At 33.1% G+C, this 19,652-nt stretch overlaps 1 long non-coding RNA gene across 1 annotated transcript in view; it reads right to left on the reverse strand.

Annotated features, from left to right (window-relative positions):
• Positions 1 to 4,706: 4,706 nt before the first annotated feature.
• The window catches only part of LOC149562405 (uncharacterized), a 29,265-nt gene continuing 14,319 nt past the window's right edge, over positions 4,707 to 19,652 (reverse strand). Inside the window, exons 3-4 of the long non-coding RNA XR_016363499.1 lie at positions 8,071 to 8,100; positions 4,707 to 4,726 (exon numbers count right to left, since the gene is read on the reverse strand). This is a non-coding gene — a long non-coding RNA (uncharacterized LOC149562405). The remainder of the gene's footprint in view (positions 4,727 to 8,070; positions 8,101 to 19,652) is intronic.

Below are 19,652 nucleotides of genomic sequence, written 5' to 3' on the forward strand. Positions count from 1 at the left end.
AAAAGTGGTGATGTGAAAAATGTGAAGTTTCAAAACATCTAAAAGCATTTCAAAATCCACTCTAACTTTTTTCCACCCATTTTGATAACAAGGCAAGAAAGTTTGGCCAAGTCTTTTCAGGTATCCAATATAATATTGGGTACCTGATATGAAATTGGATACTCGAAAATTGCAACATAGAATTTTAAAAAAACCTAAGAGCAATTTTTGGCATTTCGATTTTGGGTTTGTTTGTTTGTTTGAGCTACTCCATTTCAAATATTGGATATAGGAATGGGTATCAGATACATGTAATTTTATTTTATTTGTATTTTTTATGATTTGGATGAATTTTAATATAAATTTATTATTTTAAATAGAATTTGTGAAAAAAAAGGTATTTCTAAATAGAAATTATTGAAATTTAGGTTTTTTAAATAGAAATTATGTTTTGCAATTTAATAGGTATGGCTAACCCAAATGATGACATTGAGCTAGGAAAAAATTTTCCTTGTAACCCTCCACCAAACAATCTAGTACCCCCTCAAAACCATCCACCAAATGATCATGTAACCCCTCAAAACCCTCCTTGAATTGAAGATTTGATATTTGAAAATATTTGTCAAACTGAGGGTTTTGAAAATCACATATAACAATATATGTACATTGGCTCCCATGTTATCCATGTTAAACACCATAGTGGATAAAATTCAAACACATACCAATGAACAAAATGTTGCTCTTCACTAGTGTGAGAAAATGCATGCCATGTTTGATGATGGGTTGGACTATGATGAGGTTACAGCCCTAAATATAACTAAAGATGATATAGTTAACCTTTTTACAGACCCCAAAATTGGTAAACCAGTAGAACACACAAAGTCCAAATTATCAATCAAATGGTGCACAAATGAGGCTATGTATGCAAACTTTTAGGATCATTAGTGGATGGTTTTTGACAAACCTCCACACAATAATTTAGAGATGTCATTCTATTTTATTAAAAAATTGTATACCAAATTTGTGTTGCACCTCAAGATGAACTACTGGAGCATGAGGCTCAAGGTGAACTGTTGGAGCATGAGGCCCAATGTGGGTGTAGGAGGAGGAGCTCCTTAGGATAGACCATTTTCCTAGAGGAAGAAAGATGGCACTTTTGCCCCCCTACTGATGTCTCCCCCCCTCCTCTAGTGTAGCATCCTAATATAATTGCAAAGGCTAGCTCTCAAACTATTAGAGTCATCCATAGATTAAGTAGCCTATTGATATCCTAGGATAGGTTAGTGTTGCCTCCCCGTGTTGATGATGTTGGCATGAGTTCATCATTGGTAAGTTCATTACATGTTTGTGTGCCCCATACTTGCATAATGTGAAGGAATATTTGTCTAGGTCTCATAGGTAATCTATCTGAGTAGCAATTTGTAATTGAGGAGGATGATACACCAGATGTGCATACAAAGACTACACACCATAACATGAGAGAGGAGGGGCATGCAAAGGCATGCGATCCTAGTATATTGGTACATGTATACATTTTTTTGTTATGACATATGTGATTTAAAGATAATCTTTGTAACAAAGTAATTTTAATCAATACTAACTTATACATGTATGTGATCTTCATTCATGTTTAGTTAATGACTACAGAGGAGCTAAGATAGGTTGATGATGTCATGGTCTCAGCTATTTCATTTGGCCTTGAGACATATACACTATTGTTTTATCATTGTTTTTCTATTTGGAATTGGAGCATATATGGTTTCTAATCATTCTTTTCTCTTGTAGGTATCACCTATCAGTGGGGGACAGAGTGTGGGGGGCGAGGTACATCTCATTGACAAGGGAAAGGTAATTAGGTTCTTTTAAAGTGATTAAATATTGATGCATTCTTGTAAAATATTTTTTGTAGTTTAATTTAATTACATTCATTATTGTACATGGCATGGCTACTTGTGATGAGTCCAGGTAGATTTGGCATCATAGACCCTTTGGCATTTCCATTCGCAGTGAGATCCCTATCATATGTATAAGTATCATTTATTTATTATTTTCTTTATTTTTATAAACATATTAAAAATTGATTTTTGTGATATTAAAATCTAGGCTTTTTTATCTCATAGGAACACCTAGTGCACAGGAGACTGGACATCAGAGTTTTGTATCTTCTAGAGGAGGAGTCAACAGAGGTAAGTTATAGTTTGAATTCTTGATTATATGTGATAAATTTAGTATGCTATGAGTTATAATTTTATAGTTTGAGTTGTAGATACATTTGAAAAACATACTTGAAGATACACATGCCAAAACCAACTAGGTTCCAAGCATCTTGACATATGAGAGGACTCCTAACCAGTGCTAGAGGTCGATGAGAGAGGTATTTATGATGAAATTTTCATACTATAAATCTTCATAATAATAAAAAGTATCATTATGCATTTGAGTACAATTAAATATTAGATACATAGAATCATATAAATTTAGTAGTCTAAATTTGGGTTTTCCTTTCTTGTTTATGTAGGAGGCATTTGATCCACCTAGTGCAGTGAAGAGACTACATTTTGATCATCCACCAACAACATAGGATAGTATAGTTCTCATAGGATGCATCATGAGACATTTTGAGATGACATATGTCACATTGTATACATAAACATTGATATTATACACATTTTGATGGCATAATTAGCCACATTTTGTATATGGATCTATGTATTTTGATATATATTTGCATAATTTTTCTATGGATAGATAAACTTTAATAGATATTTGTGTAATTTATCTATGGATGAATGTATTTTGATATATATTTTTTCCATTTATGTGCCCAATAATATAAATATTAATTTAATATAATATTATTCAATTTATCATGGATCATGTGTATTATTTATGTTTATGGAATATCATTCATTTTGATCATGTTTGTTGTATTTGATTCAAATGCCTAATTTGTGAAGAACATTTTTGCAAGATCTCGAGGGTGTCACTAGGGTTCACCCACCCATCTGGATCTAATGGTACTAACAATTTGATGCCAAGATCAGTGGTTTCAAAGTTACATAGTGATGCACCTATGAACTGAGATAGACTACAAATTTTGGCATCGAGTGAGATCATTGTGCTGAATCTAAATGGAATGTGATCTCTCAAAAATGAGATAGGTTATTGTAGGCCCCAACATGAACATCTTTTAGCATTTGACATTTCACTAATATTCCTCATGAGCTTTGAGTTATGACCCTTGGAAGATCAACCTCCAAATGCACTTAGAGCACCTTGGAGACTCTTCGATACAAGGTGGTTACAAATAATGGAGGCTCTCTATGGCTGGAGCAAGGGTGTCACTAGGGTTCACTCACCCATCTAGAGTTAATGCCACTAATGATTCGATGCCAAGTTTAGTGGGTTCGAAGTTACATAATGATGCACCTATGAACTGAGGCACACTACAAGTTTTGGCATCGTGTAAGATCATTGTGTCAAATCCAAACAGAATGTGATCTCTTAGAAATGAGATAGGTTATTATAGGCCTTGGAATGAACATCCTGTAGCATTTTATGTTTCACCAATAGCCCCTACGAGCTTCAAGTTATGAACCTCAGAAGATCAACCTCCAAACGCACTTAGATCACCTTGGAGACTCTTCGGTATGAGGTGTCCGTGAATGATGAAGGCTTTCTATGGTAGGAAAAAGGGTATTATTAGGTTTCGCATGCCCATCTATAGCTAAAGGTGCTGATGATTTGATACCAAGATTAGTGGTTTCAAAGTTACATTGTGATGCACCTATGAACTAAGGCATACTACATGTTTTGGCATCGAACGAGATTGTTGTACCAAATCCAAATGGAATGTGATCTTTCAAAAATGACATAGGTTATTATATGCCTCAACATGACTATCCTATAGAATTTGAAATTTCATTGATAGCCCCCACAAGCTCCGAGTTACGACCCTCAAAAGATCGACCTCCAAACTCACTTAGAGCACCTTGGAGACTCTTTAGTATAGGGTGGCCATGAATGATGGAGGCTCTCCATAGCCAAAAAGGGGTGTTAATAAGATTCAATCACCCATACAAAACTAATGCCAAGATCAACAATTTCAAGGTTACATAGTGATGCACCTATGAACTAAGGCACACTACAAGTTTTGGCATCAAGCAAGATCGTTGTGTTGAATCCAAACATAATGTGATATCTCATAAATGAGATAGGTTATTATAGGCCTTAGCATGACCATCCTATATCATTCAATGCTTCATTGATAGCCCCCACAAGCTCTGAGTTATGACTATTGGAAGATTGACCTCCAAATGCAATTAGAGCACCTTGGAGACTCTTCAATACAGGGTGGTTGTGAATGATGGAGGCTCTCAATGGCTAGAATAGGGGTGTCACTAGGGTTCACCCGCCCATCCAAAGCTAATGGCTCTAATGATTCAATGCCAAGATCAACAATTTCAAAGTTTGGTGTTAGTATTAATTAAAATCATCATTTTTTAGGTCCCTCCACATAAATTACATTAAGTAAAAACATCTTTGCCTCTTACATTAAATAAAAAAGTTTACATGTAGAATATCTCATGTGTTTCATCATTATTACATTGACACACAACTACCAAAAATCATAGCGTCAAATACCCTAGTGTCAAAAATCATACTATCAAAAATAGAATAGATTTTTCTTCATCTTGCTCCTTATTTATTTTTTTATCTTCATGTATGGCTGATCTTTATGATGGACCTACATTGCAATATCATAAAAAATATTAGTAAATAATCTTATTAAACAAGATAATCATTGGTTCACCAAATCATTATGAAAAAAGAACATAAGAAGTAAATATAGCTAGTTAAGTGGGCCTATAGGGTCCTCTCTCTATTTTAGGGTCTCCAATAGGTCTTCATGGTCAGCATCAGTAATAGTGAAAAGTTCTTTTACTTTTGGCATTCCTTTTGTTAGAAATAGGAAGTAATGAGGGGGGGGTGGGGGTGGGGGTTAATCTATAATTCACGAAAACTTTAGTCGCCAACTGAATATTATTTATTACTTTGAACCATACATAAGAAAGTAAACAAGTAATGTTGAATAGTAAGAGTAACCATGCACAAAGATAACTCACAACACCATATCTTGTTAACTAGGGAAAACTCTGGTGGGGATGATACTCACTAGATAATATACTAATATATATATTCCTTGTTAGAGGAGAGACCTTGTTAAGAGTCAATGAAAAAATTCAATATAGAGAGTCCCTATTAGGACACTTTCAATCATTGTTAGTAAATTCCAACCCTGTTATGAGTTGTACTATAGTAGATGCAAGATGAGCCCACTTCTCAAACATGTACTTCTAATTACAAGAACAACTCACTGTCCAAACAATTAATTAGTCCTCTAGTATATAGGTGATGTAGCATCTTTCTTGATTGATCGCTGACTTCAGCTAGATCTTAGATCACAAAATCAAGTTCTCAATACTTCACATATATCACTTCACAAAAGTTTGCATATCACAATATGATTTCTCAATACAACATATCACTCTCACATTTGAATTTGCAAGATTTCCTTTTGCATAAATACCATGCCTTTTCACAAATTGTTGCTAGGTTGACTAAGACCATAACATACTTTTCCAATGAAGAATAAATGTCTAGGATGTCAGCCCTAAATGGTCAAGTAATTATTTTATAAAAAAAATAATTCATTTACCTTTAATTCTTGTTACACTTGTATTTTTCTTCATCCTTAAAGTCAATTGTTTAAGTCTCGGGAGTGCCTAGGTTGAAGTTGAAGTTGAACCTTTGAGTCAATTCAAGTTCTGTCACTAGCACAAAATGTTAAAAGTAGGCTAGTCATTCTCCTAGTTGTCAACCTTCCTATTCGCATATCGGAAAGTTGAAGTTGAAGTTAAACCTTTGGGTCAGTTCAAAGTTCAAAATCAGGCCAACAAGTTCAAAGTCAAAGTTCTAGGTTTTGGCATGCAAGATGAAATTCAAATCTTTGAGGTTCAAGCTCTTTCACAAGCAAGAAATCTTAAAAGTGGATGGCCAGTCTCTTGTCATTTGATCTATCTATTCACATATGCCAGAGTTTCACTTGAACCTTGAACCACAAAGTTTGAGTTCGAGTTCAAAGTTCTAAAGGTCACTTTGTTATGCATAAAATAAAAAGTAGATGTAATGTTATAAGTTGCTTGAGACTCCAAGATCTGAGGCTAGAAGGTGGTGGTGAATAATGGGTCATGTTCTTCAATGCAAAAAAGTTCAAAGCAATAAGTAAAATAACTTCATTACAAGATGGGTTAAGATGATGCCAAGCATACCAAAGTTGGAAAAACTCTTTCATATAGTAATCATTATACTAAGCTCATATTTGCAACAACTTTAGAATACCCATTTGTGGTCATCAAATGTAAAAATAGGTACAGTAGTCAAGCATTTAGAAAATTAAATTATTCATTCTATTGGGGAAGATAGACAGTGTTGCAAGGAATTATCAAACTTGAACCTGAACCATATAGTTCAAGTTAAAGTTCAGAAGCACAATTGTTTAAGTTGAATCATTAGGATTTTAGACCTTAATGACTCAAAATATCATGATTATGGGTCAGTTGATCATGATTGATAATATGTTCACCATCTATTGGCTTATAAAGATGGAGCAATAGAAACCAATTTTGCTAACTAAAAGTTAATAACAAATTTTCTATAGTAAAAAAAATAGTCATGTTGCAGGGGCCACAAATTTTAATCTGACTATTGGATTGAGGTGAATTTTGGATATGTTTGGGAAAACCTAATTATCTAAAATCTCCTCCAAGTTTTTTGGTAAAATTCATCATGGATCAAAATGTATGACTATTTAAGTGCAACAATATATAAACTACTAATGACAATCACTAGATCATGGCATCAATTTGTTACCAACATATGCCACCTATCCAAGAATGCACATGGGATTCATTTTAAATTTGGTAAATATATTTATTATAATCTATGAAACTTTAAAATGGATCAACTATTAAATGTTCTAAAGTGATAAGAATAAGATTATTCACGAGAATGATTAAAATGATTTTCAAGAAAAAGTTACCAAAATCGAAATGCAAGTGAAAGTTGTTATTTATTGTGAATATTTCTATGCAATGGGAGTTCTTCTCTTCACTAGCATTTTTGCAACTATAAGGAGTGAGAGAATACATTTTTATGGGCAATGATTGTAACAAGGAGGAGGAATAGAAGTTTTATTTTTATTTTTTTGCAACTTGATTATAATGACAGAGATAAAATGATATTGTTATTTTTTTTTATGAATCTAAAATAAAAGAGAGTTTCATATATCAGATTCTAAAGTTTGAATACAATTTTCTTGGATTGAAAATGGTTATATAGTCATTTTTTTCATGTTCTAGGTGCAGCTTTGCATTATCATCATAGTCAGCAGAATAAAATAATGTTTCTTTACACTTCCCTTGTGATATGAAAGACTAGATAGATGGTCATGTGGTTGTTTGTTCATTTTTCTTTCCTCATTGTCCAATTTATAAATCTTATAATGGTATTTTTCCCATAGTGATGGGTAAATGCTAGAAAGCCTTTGTGTCTTCTGGTAAAAGAAATAACTACCTATTTAAATTCTTTGAATATCTTTCTAAGAGGGAGTTGTACCTCTCAATTCAAAGGAAAGCTATCAATCTCATGATAGTATTTCCAAATGTTAGTGGAAGTTGTTCTTCTATTCGAGCATTCTAAGTAATTCTTTGTATTTAATTTTGGAAGGACAAATCTATTTACTAACAATTCCATTGAAAAAATAATTCCATTGTTCTATTTCACTGGAAAAATGTGAATACCTCTTTTTTGTACAGTCTGTACTGATATCTAAGGTTATACATGTCATCATAAACATGTATACTATCTTTATCTCATAATATGATGTCATTCACAAGTTACATACAAAATAATACTAAACCAATTTCATACTTAGACAATTTTATGAACCAAAAGCAAAGTATCTTTATTTCTGAGGTTTTCTACAAGCATGTACATCATGTTTTTCCATAAACAACAACAATTACATACCTTCATTATCCAATTGTCAGCAATCTCCCCCTTTGGCATTGATGGCAAAAACATAGGGAAAATTGGATAAGTGTCAAAAACTTGTCAAAAAAACATTACAGTATCAATAAATTAATCATATTTTACAACTTATCCATCTTACATATGCTCTCCCTTTCAATATTATTTCATACCTTACCTTATTTACAATTTTCTTATGCATCTTCTCCCCCTTTGACATTAATGAAAAAAGTCAGAATGTCTAAAATTGTGAAAAATTGTTCATCCATTGTTAAAAATTGTAATCATCTACTTTAAACTAATAATATCTTCATATAGACATCAAAACTTACCTCAAGACTATTTAAACCTTTTATCCATGTATCTTTGGTTGTTTTAGTAGAGGTGAGAATTGCACATGGGGCATATGATGCAATCTCAACTACATTAAGATCGAAGAATAAAAATTTTGATTAGGTATCCTTGGCTTTAACACACTCCTCTAAATTTCTCTCAAAAATAGATATCTTTAGAGCAATAGACTCTCTAAATTCCAATAATCTCTTCAAAATTTGTTCTCTCTAATGTTCCAATTTCCTAATATCACTATGAATACTAGCCACTTGTCCTTCAAAGTCATCAACTTTGTTAGAAGGTTATTGTATCTGGTTTGATAGAGCTTCTAGCTCACTTAGCATTCCTTCAATCTTACTATCAAAATCCTTGGTCAACTTATGAAATAAGGTACACTTAATGTACAATACCTTTCCATCTTGTTGACATTTTTGAAGTTCCTTGATACAAGTATAAAGACTTAGCAAATCATTCTTGATATTATAACAAATGGTGCTAAATAGATTAGCATCATGAGAAATTTAGGCCTTTGACTCTGTAACATTCAATGAATTTGTAAATTGTTCATCAAAAGATTTCAATACTGCTTGACTCCTTTGTTTAGGATCTACCTCTATATGCTTGACTACCAAAGTACTATGTAATCTGTTAATTACCTCCATTAAGGTTATTTGTAGGCTATTTACTTTCCTATTCTTCTCAATAAGTTTTCTCTGAGATGAGATCAAGTCAGTTTGATCATCATCATCACTTTTTAGGCTAGTAAGCAAAAGTGGAGTGGATGAACTAGATACTTTAGATTCATCTTCCCTTTGCTTCTTCTCTTTTAGCTCTTTGACTTGTCTCTCTTCTTTCTCTTTCTCTTCCTTTTATTGTCTTTCTTTCTCTTTCTTTTCTTCCTCCTCTATTCTCTTCTTCCTTTCTTCCTCTATTTTCCTTTTCACTTCTTCCTCAACTCTTCTTTTCATTTCTTTTTCAAGCAATTTCTACTTTGCTTCTCTTATTTTTCTCTTTTCTATTTCTTATAGCCTCTTCTCCTCTTCAATTTGTTTCAATTGATCTTGAATAACCTCAACTTGAGATTCAGGTTTTTTGGAACTCTCAAAAGGGTTAGTATCATCAATGTTAATAGTAACATTGGTTTGATCAATTTGCATTGTGTCACCACTTACTGACACTTCTGAAGTTCTAGGTGTTGATGAAGGTGTTTTCTTAGACTCATTCATCATTTGACTAATAGTTGGGGTTGTTTCACTTCTTATTTTATCCTTTTCACCCACCATAAATAAAAATGGTCTCACCTTGTTTCTCAAGTAAGGTGCTAGACTGTTCAACAAATTCTTGACTTCTTCCTCATCATTAGTCTTGCATATGGTCCTTATCATAGACTTCCAAAGTTCTATATCTTCTTCTCAAGATCGTGCCTTCATCTCTATAAGTATGTCATAGACTTTCTAATTTATTGTGCCTTCAATATCCTTAAGTTTCAGATTGTTAGCAATTATATATCTCATAGCAAAGATATCAATTTGATCCTTCTCAATATCATTGTACAAATCATAAAAAAAATTCATCTGAACAAGGTTCCCTTCATTAGCAATGGTTGAGTTTATCTTCTCAATCTTCAACTTCCAAGGTTGTCTTGCTTTACTTGTTGTCTGTTTGGAAATAGTTACTTTTTATACATGTTTTGCTTCTTCTTCTTCTTCTTCTTCTTCTTCGCTAGATTCTACAATTGTCAACAATGTCTTATGTCTCTTTCTTGGTCCAATAGCTTGTTGCTTGACTCTTTTTGCCTTGTTAGTCAATGCTTCCACTAATCTTTATGATTTCATCTTTGGTTCACTTGGTTATTCAGTTGATACTATAGCATATGGAATGCTCTACTCTAAAGATGTCTCTGTAATAAACAAATACATTATTCCTTGTTTCATTGTCTACCTAACTACCTATGACTCACTTTTTGTCATATCAACCTTAGTTAGAGCTTTCTTCATTATTATCTCAATCTTCTTGTAAGATGCTTTCTCTAAGAATGCTTGATGGGTTGATTGGGTAATTTATTCATAAGTCTCAAATCTGTACTTAGCTTGGCCCTTCTTGGAGTTCAACAATAGATCAATATACCAAATTGTTACATCATCACTTAATTCATAACCTAAGGCATCAAGGAATGTTTTCTAAGGTTCTACTACTTGAATATGAGTTAAATCTATATCAATGATAACAGATACATCATTTTTAAATCTTTCTACAATTGCAAGTGCAATTCTAAATCTTTGTCTCATCCCATTCTAAAATGTTCTCATGATCAAATTTCTGCTATCCATCTGTAATCTTTTCCATGGTAAAATTCTTGTCATAATTTCACTATCTAATAAGTATAGGAATCTCTTAAGTACATGAAAGAATATATAATTAATCAATGATTGAAATCTAAACACACCATTCTTAGTCCTCTTGATTTTCTCCAAGTTTTCAAGTATTTGAATTCTCAAAATTTCACTAAGGTTAATGTGTTCCTTCTATACATAAATCTTATAGACTATATAGATGAATCCTACTAATAATTCATCAATCTTAGAACTTTCATAAATAGAGTAGGAAATGTTTTTGCTTAGGAATCTTACATCATCTTTTTTAATGGTGTTGATCACCATGGCCTTCCCATTATAAAGTGCTTTTGTGTAGCAATCAACTTTCTTCTTAACAAGTTTCTCACCTATAGGTACACTGCCTTGTTTGCTAGACCAGTTATCTCATGAATAAGGTTGTTTGAAATGTCAACTACATTGTCTTCCATCCATAACTTTTCATCATGAATTCTACTTAGTATGATCTAATTCCATTCATCGGTGTCCAATTCTTTGTAGAAGTGATATTTGAAAAGGTCTAGTTCTTTCAAATGTTCAAATCTAGGCTTTACAGTCATATCATGGTTAAAGACTATTTCCATTTCTATGTTCATGTACTCATTCCCAATATTTTCAAACTTGTTGTTAAGATAACTTCTTATGTCTTCTAAATACACTACATTGTTCAAAGTAATGGATAATGTTGAATTAGGGTTTCCTTCTACAAATTTCACGGAAACAACCTTCAGTTTTTGGTGTCTCCTCATTCTCAACATTATGAACTACTGACATATCCATGATTCTATGAAATATAAACTGTATCAAATAAATTCTATGGAGAACCAATTAAATACCTCTTTTCAAAAATAGGGTTTAATTCGAAATCACCTTCTTAAATCACTTTTGAGTGCTCTATGCTTCTGATGTAATTGCAATGAAGTGGTAATCAAGTCTGTACTCTAGTTTATTCATTAATTCAAATTTGCATTAATTTTGTACTTTACAAACACAAAAAAATGTCAATTACATTATGAAATCAAATATCTGCTCGAAATCTTAGTTCCATCTTTAAATGCTACCCAAATTTACCATAGCTTCCTTGTATCATGAAAATGCTACAAGAATCTTCACTTCACAAAATTCTCTATAAAAACATAGTTTTCATCTTCTTCTACTAAATTAACTTTCTATGTAATAACAGTGACTCTTAATTCCTTCATAAAAAGTTCCAATAAGTTCCAAATTTCAAGTGAGCTAGGATACCATCTAATATTATCTCAATACAGCTTTTCCCAACTTTGCTACCCATAATTCAATCTCTAAATGAAATTTCAAATTCTAGTGTTGTGAACAAGCTTAATTCAACTTTATATCAAACTCGATTACTGACTTTGATCTTCTTGTCTTGCCATGTTCTAACTTTTCTTCTGAGATGTCTAATCGTTCTATGAATGCCTCATTGAGTTCTTCTCAAAGTTCACTGACTACATTTCTTTGTTCCTCATTGTCTTTCTTAGTTCTAGTGTTCCTTTCATGGTTCCTTCTCTCATTTTTGATGTTTCTTCCATTGTTCCCTCTGTTTTTGAAGTTTCTTTCATTGTTCCTTCTATCTCTAAATTTTTTTCAAATTCTACAATACTTTGTTGTATGTCCAAAGTTGTTGCATAACTCACATACCAGAGTTCCACTTCTAGGATTCTATTAATCAACAAGTGCATGACAATTCTAATCTATGTGTCGAAAGCTGTTACACTTATAACACATGATCTGTCTTCTTTCTTCATAAGGCCTTCCTTCTCCTTCTCTCGATGTCCTCTCATTAGATCTTCTTCTATCTATAGGGTTAGCATTTCCAGACATTCTACTATTCCTTCTATCATTATCATATTTAGGTTTCCTATAATCAATTGCTTTATGATCCATACCATGATAATTATGATAATAAAAATCCTTAACATAATTAAATGACTTATTTGTACAATCTCTTTTCATATGACCTATCTCATTACATGAAAAATACTTACTTCTAAATTCATACCTGGTTTCTTTAGGAGATTCCTCTTGCTTTGGTTCATCCAATATCTCAACTTCCTTACCTTGTCCAAATTCTTTAGGTTTATCATAAGATTGACTGGATTCAATCTTATCATCAAATTTATCTTTTTCTTTCAAATCTGATCTATTTTTAGGTTTCTTTGCAAACATGTTAAATTGATAACTAAGACCAGTCTTATCATAGGTAGGTCTTTGCATTAACATTGAATCATCAGGCTTTTATCTACTAGAATAAAGCTTCTCAAGTTGTTTCTTGCACTAAGTTAATTTTCCTTTTCACAATAGTGTCGTACTTATGAAGTTCTTCATGATCTTCTTTGAATGCTTCAAATTCAGATGTCTTCCTCACCAGACTTGCTCTAAGATTTCTATTCTTAGTCTTCAAATCATATTCAACTTTGTTAGGATCATTCTTCAAAGTCAACTTTAGATTGGTAATCTTCAATTCGTGCTTCAAGATCTTGTACTTTGTCTTTAACAATGAATAATCATCATCACTAATTTTAGATTCAGTAGATGCAGGCTTGGATTTGAGATGTTAAATCTTGTCCTTCAATTATCCAATGTAGAATTTGGAGTCTCCATATCTATCCTTTGGCTTATCTCTTTCTTTAGTAAGGATATCAATTTGTCCAAGTGCCTCTTTAAGGTTCTTTATCAACTGTTCCATATCCATAGGGATCTTACTCAAGTTGTTAAGCCTCTTTTGCATAACTATTCTTTAATACCAATTGTTAGAAAGAGATATTACTAAGAGGGTTGGTGAATTAGTAATTTACAAACTTTAGTTGCCAAGTGAATATTATTTATTACTTTGAACCATACATAAGAAAGTAAACAAGTAATTTTGAATAGTAACAATAACCATGCACAAAGATAACTCATAACACTATATTTTGTTAACTAGGGAAACCCTAGCCAAGGGAAAACCCTGGTGGGGATGATACCCACTAGATAATATATGGATAAATATGTTTCCTATTAAAGGATGGACCCTGTTAGGAGTAAATGAGAAAAATCAACATAGAGAGTTCCTATTAGGATACTTTGAATCCTTATTAGGAGTTGTGGTATAGTAGATACAAGATGAGCTCACTACCCAAACATGCACTTCCAATTACAAGAAGAGCTCACTACCCAAACATGCAATTAGTCCTCTAGTATATAGGTGTTGTAACTTATTTCTTGATTGATCTCTGACCTCAGCTAGATCTTGAATCACAACATTAACTTCTCAAAACTTTGCATATATCACTTCACAAAAGTTTGCATATCACAATACAATTGATCAACACAACATATCACTCTCACATTTGAATTCACAAGATATCCTTTGCATAAATACCATGCTTTTTCACAAATTTATTCTAGGTCGGTTAAGACCATAATATACTTTTCCAACTTAGAGTAAACATCTAGGATGTCAGCCCTAATTGGTCAAGTAATTATTTTGTAAACAAAATAATTTCGGTATCTTTAATTTCATTGTTGTGTTTCACTAGTAAAACATGAATATCTCTTTTTTGTACAATCTATATTAATGTTTAAGGTTATACACATCATCATAAACATGTATACTATCTCCATCTAACTTTGCTAGTCATAATATGATGTCATTAACAAGTTACATACAAAATAATACACTATTGTAAACCAATTTCAATTTTCTCAGTACCAAAAGCCAAGTATCCTTGTTTCCAAGGATTTCTATAAGCATGTACATCATGTGTTGCCATAATTGACAACAATTACATATCTTGATTAGCCAATTTTAAACACATTGATGCTTCAACAACTTCACATTTGTTGCTATAATAAGATGTAAATTTATGATTATTTTTTTATGCTTTTGATAGTCTTCAAATGGAATAATCCCATTCTTTCTAAGCATGTGTGTCCACAACCATGTTCCAGCAACAACAAATAAACTAGTAGGATATGTGAATCCATCATCATCTATGATTAATTGTGCAAGCTCTTGCTTACCTCTTACACAATATGCTAACCAATCATCTAACTTCTCATCATTCCCCTATGGTGCAACCAATGCAAAGACATAGACTGGCTAAAGAAGATCTGATAGATGGTTATGCTGAAGTGAACTTTCCATGTCATCATTTCTGATAGAGGGTATGATAAAAAATAGAGTAAGATAATGTGGATCCCATGTGTCCACCCACTCACTCAACTCATAGTGATCCCAACCACACTAGAAACAACTAGGACAAAAGCAAGCTAGCTATCATATCCAAATGGTCCATGTACAAGAATCAGAGCTTCAGAATGAATGCATTTTTTATGAGTCTGTAACAGTAGCACAATCTAATCTATCACCTATGGACCCTTCCTCAACCATCCAAAAGAACCTGTGTATCACTGAATCAAGAGTCCCCCTCATGATAATGTTGAACTACACCAATCAACAATGCTATAAGCATCAAGAAGCTCTTCTCATAAAATCTTCAATTTCTTCTTAACTAGAGCTCTCTTCACACATGTTCATGCTCTGTCATGTTCCCCTTTCCCATGGCTAGATTCAAAAAAAAAATCCAAATATGAGGCACCCCCTCTCCATGTGCATCCTACACAATCAATAAAACATGCAAGCATTATTGAATTGACCTGTGCAATTATCTGACCAAATGATGTGTCTATCCATAACAATTTCATGCTCCTATAAGAAATCAAAATAATTCTCGAAACAATGTTGCGCAAACTTGTGAGTGTGAGATTTATCATCACTCATGTAAAAATGGTACTCTTTAATAATCTTCTAATTATCTTCCGCACTATTAGGGACATGTCTATATATTATGTGGAAAAAAATAACAATCTAAATGAAGTTGTAATACTAAGATTGTGTTCATTTTGGGGCTGCAATTTGTAGTTCTCAACAACTTATATAATAGTGCCAATGGGAAATGTCTCCTTACACATTCTAAATTGTTGATCCAACCACCAAGACCTTTGACTATGCCTCGTATACTTCTAGAAAAGATTTGCCTTGAAATAAAATAAAAAATAAGCCACATTGTTTTCTTTTGCAACCAATTCACATCTAGATCCCTCACCTCCACTCTTCAATGTGTATTTCACCATTTCATATTCCATTTTTTTTGCTAATGTCCTCCCAAGATCTTGTTTGCACCCCTCATGGAAACATGTGTCAAACTTAGATAAGTCACCACTTTCTCAACACTTCTCATTTAAGCAAGCATTTTTATAAAAGATACAACCATCAACTTTAGGACATAAAAATTTATCTAACATGTCTTTTGATGATCTTGGAAGCCCACTAGCACCACAATTCTTCAAAATTTATTTACTATGCAAAGTAGAATGGATGGAGCGTAATAGTTCATGGTGAATAAAAAACTCCACATGATATTTGCAACATGTATTTTAAATTTTAAGTGGTACACAATAAAATGGCTTCCAAGATTCAAAAGATCTTTTTGATATATCCAATCTTGGATGATTGTTTCTAAATTTTTTAAACAACATAGTTTGACTTACCTACAAATAATGTTAAGAATGTGGCATGCAGTCTCTGATGCCAATTATCAGCTTCAACATGTCTTTAGCATTGGGTGATACTCTTGGGCTAGAGTGCCAAAATTGTGTAATTTCTTGCTTCACATCATCGGATAGCTTCTTATGAAAATGTGGAAGTCTCCCACCAAAATCCCATGTTTCATTTTCAAGAGGGTCATCAATTCTCTCTCGTCTACTAAGTGCTCTTCTCAAAGTAGTATGATTTAGGTTCAAGTCAATAAAAGTTTGTCTCATACAACTACCCTTTGTCAAATGATGACTTACCACAGAGGTTGTAATAACCCTTCAAACAACTCTCTTATCCTTCTTCTTGCTATTTTTCCCAATGCTATTAAGAGCACTGAAAAGATTCTTCACAATAATGGAATTTCTTTCCATTTTTATATTGACATGAATCTTCAATTTGGAAAGCATAGGCCTCATCGTTTGCATCTTTAATAAGTGCATAAATAGTTGACATTGCTCCACCATTGTCTTGTTGACCAAAAACATCTTATATAGTCTTGAAGCCCATAATCGAATGGTTCTTTGTGATTATTTTCCTTCCAAATTGGTAATAATCATTTCATCAATTTCAATTACCCATTTTGGTATTCTAGGACCTTCATGTTAATTATAATTAGGAGATATGTAACGTTCCCATGCATTTTCATTTTTGACTTGATTAATCATGGCATTTACATTATGAACTAGTAAATTTTCATTCTCCAAATTTTCAATCCCAACACTATCACTATCAATTCGTATATTTTCATTCCCCAACTGAACATATTCATTATCTGACTCTATGATTTCACCTTTAATCAATACATCGTCAACTAGATTCACATTTAACATACCTTGTCTCTTCCTTCGGTGGTTTACCTTGTCTCATTCCCTATATGCTACAATTTATTCATTTGATGCTACAATTTCTTCATTTGATACGTTTCTTTTGTTCTTAGCCTTTCAACAACTATTGCTCCCATGTAGACAATAATATAAAACACCTAATCAAACCTTATAGCAACTTTTTTTATCGTATGGGCCGCAAACAATCTTTTTTCTCGAAGTCTGCGAAAATGACCCCATAAAAATGTGATTGTTGGGTCTGTAGTAATAGAGAATATTTTGGGAAAAAGTATGTTAGTATTTTAGGTACCTGATCCCATATGGGGTATCTGATTCAAGATAGGATAACCATTTAGATATTTGTTACCTGAAATAATCGCCTAAATTTTAGAGGGAAATCAAAATTTGGCAAGTGTAGGCAATCAACAACTAAATTAAATATTATTATATATTAGTATTTATTAATAATTTATTATTATTAAATATAATATAGTAATATATATAATTATTATTATTATATTAAAATATACAGTCATATATTATTATTATTATTAAATATAATATAGTTGAATGGGTCGAAAGGGGTCATAAGATAACCTATGAACCCTTTTGACCCATTCGAACAAACCAAATAAGTCCCTAGGGGTCTTATCCTATAATCCCTTTCAAGCCATTCAAACAAACCAAATAGGTCCCTAGGGGTCCTAGGATTCCTAGGGACATATTTTGTCATGAAATTCATTGAAAGGGGTTATATGTTATCCTATGACCCCTTTCAACCCATTCAAACAAACCAAATGGGTCCATAGTGGTCTTCAGACCCTAGGGACATATGTTGTCATGAAATGTGACCCCTTTCGACCCATTCAAACAAACCAATAGGGTATGTTGTCAAGAAATACATCAAAGGGATCATAAGTTATCCTATGACTCCTTTCAACCGATTCAAACAAACCAAATAGGGTATGTTGTCATGAAATGTCTAGGAACATATGTTGTCATGAAATGTGACCCCTTTCGACCCATTCAAACAAATCAAATAGGGTATATTGTCAAGAAATACATCAAAAGGGGTCATAAGTTATCCTATGACTCCTTTCAACCAATTCAAACAAACCAAATAGGGTATGTTGTCATGAAATACATCAAAAGGGTTCATAAGTTATCCTATGACCCCTTTCAACCCATTCAAACAAACCAAATAGGGCCCCTAGGGGTCCTAGGACCCCTAGGGACATATGTTGTCATAAAATATGTTGAAAGGGGTCATAGGTTATTCTATGACCCCTTTCGACCCATTTGAACAAACCAAATAGGTCCCTAGGAAGGGACATATGTTGTCATGAAATACATCAAAAGGGGTCTAGGTTATCCCATGACCTCTCTTGACCCATTCAAACAAACCAAATAGGTCCCTAGGGGGCCTATGACCCCTAGGGACATATGTTATCATGAAATATGTCAAACAAACTAAATAGGGAGATATGTTATCATGAAATGCATTGAAATGGATCATAGGTTATCCTATGATCCCTTTTGACCCATTCAAACAAACCAAATAGGTCCCTAGGGGTCCTAGGACTCCCAAGGACATATGTTGTTATGAAATATGTCGACAAGGGTCATAGGTTATCCTATGACACTTTTCAACCCATTCGAACAAACTAAATAGGTCCTTAGGGACATATGCTATCATGAAATGCATCGAAAAGGGTTATAGGTTATCCTATGACCCCTTTTGATCCATTAAAAAATAATCAAATAAGTCCTTATGTGTCCTAGGACCTCTAGGGACTTATGTTGTCATGAATTCATCAAAAGGGTCATAAGCTATCCTATGACCCCTTCCAACTCATTCAAACAAATCAAATAGGTCTCTAGGGGTCCTAGGGCCCCTAGGGACATATGTTGTCATGAAATGCATCAAAAGGGTTCATAGAGTATCCTATGACCCCTTTCAACTCATTTAAATAAATCAAATATGTCCCTATGAGTCCTAGGACCCTTAGGGACATATGTTGTCATGAAATGCATTGAAAGGGGTCACAAGTTATCTTATGACTCCTTTTGACCCATTCGAACAAACCAAATAGGTCCTTAGGGGTCTTGAACCCTTAGGGACATATGTTGTCATGAAATACATCAAAAGAGGTCATAGGTTATCCTATGACCCCTTTCAACCCATTCAAATAAAACAAATGGGTCACTAAGGTCCTATGACCCCTAGGTACATATGTTGTCATGAAATGCATCAAAAGAGGTCATAGATTATCCTATGACCCCTTTTGACCCATTCAAACAAATCAAATAAGTCCCTAGGGGTCTTAAGACCTCTAGAGACATATGTTGTCATGAAATGCATCAAAAGGGAGCTATGACCCCTTTGTGATGCATTTCATGACAACATGTGTCATTAGGGGTCCTAGGACCCCTAAGGGTATATGGTAATCAACG

The sequence above is a fragment of the Cupressus sempervirens genome, chromosome 4 (genome assembly GCF_028749045.1).
Source record: "Cupressus sempervirens isolate cs-2001-9-10 chromosome 4, ASM2874904v1, whole genome shotgun sequence".
NCBI classification, from domain to species: Eukaryota; Viridiplantae; Streptophyta; class Pinopsida; order Cupressales; family Cupressaceae; genus Cupressus; species Cupressus sempervirens.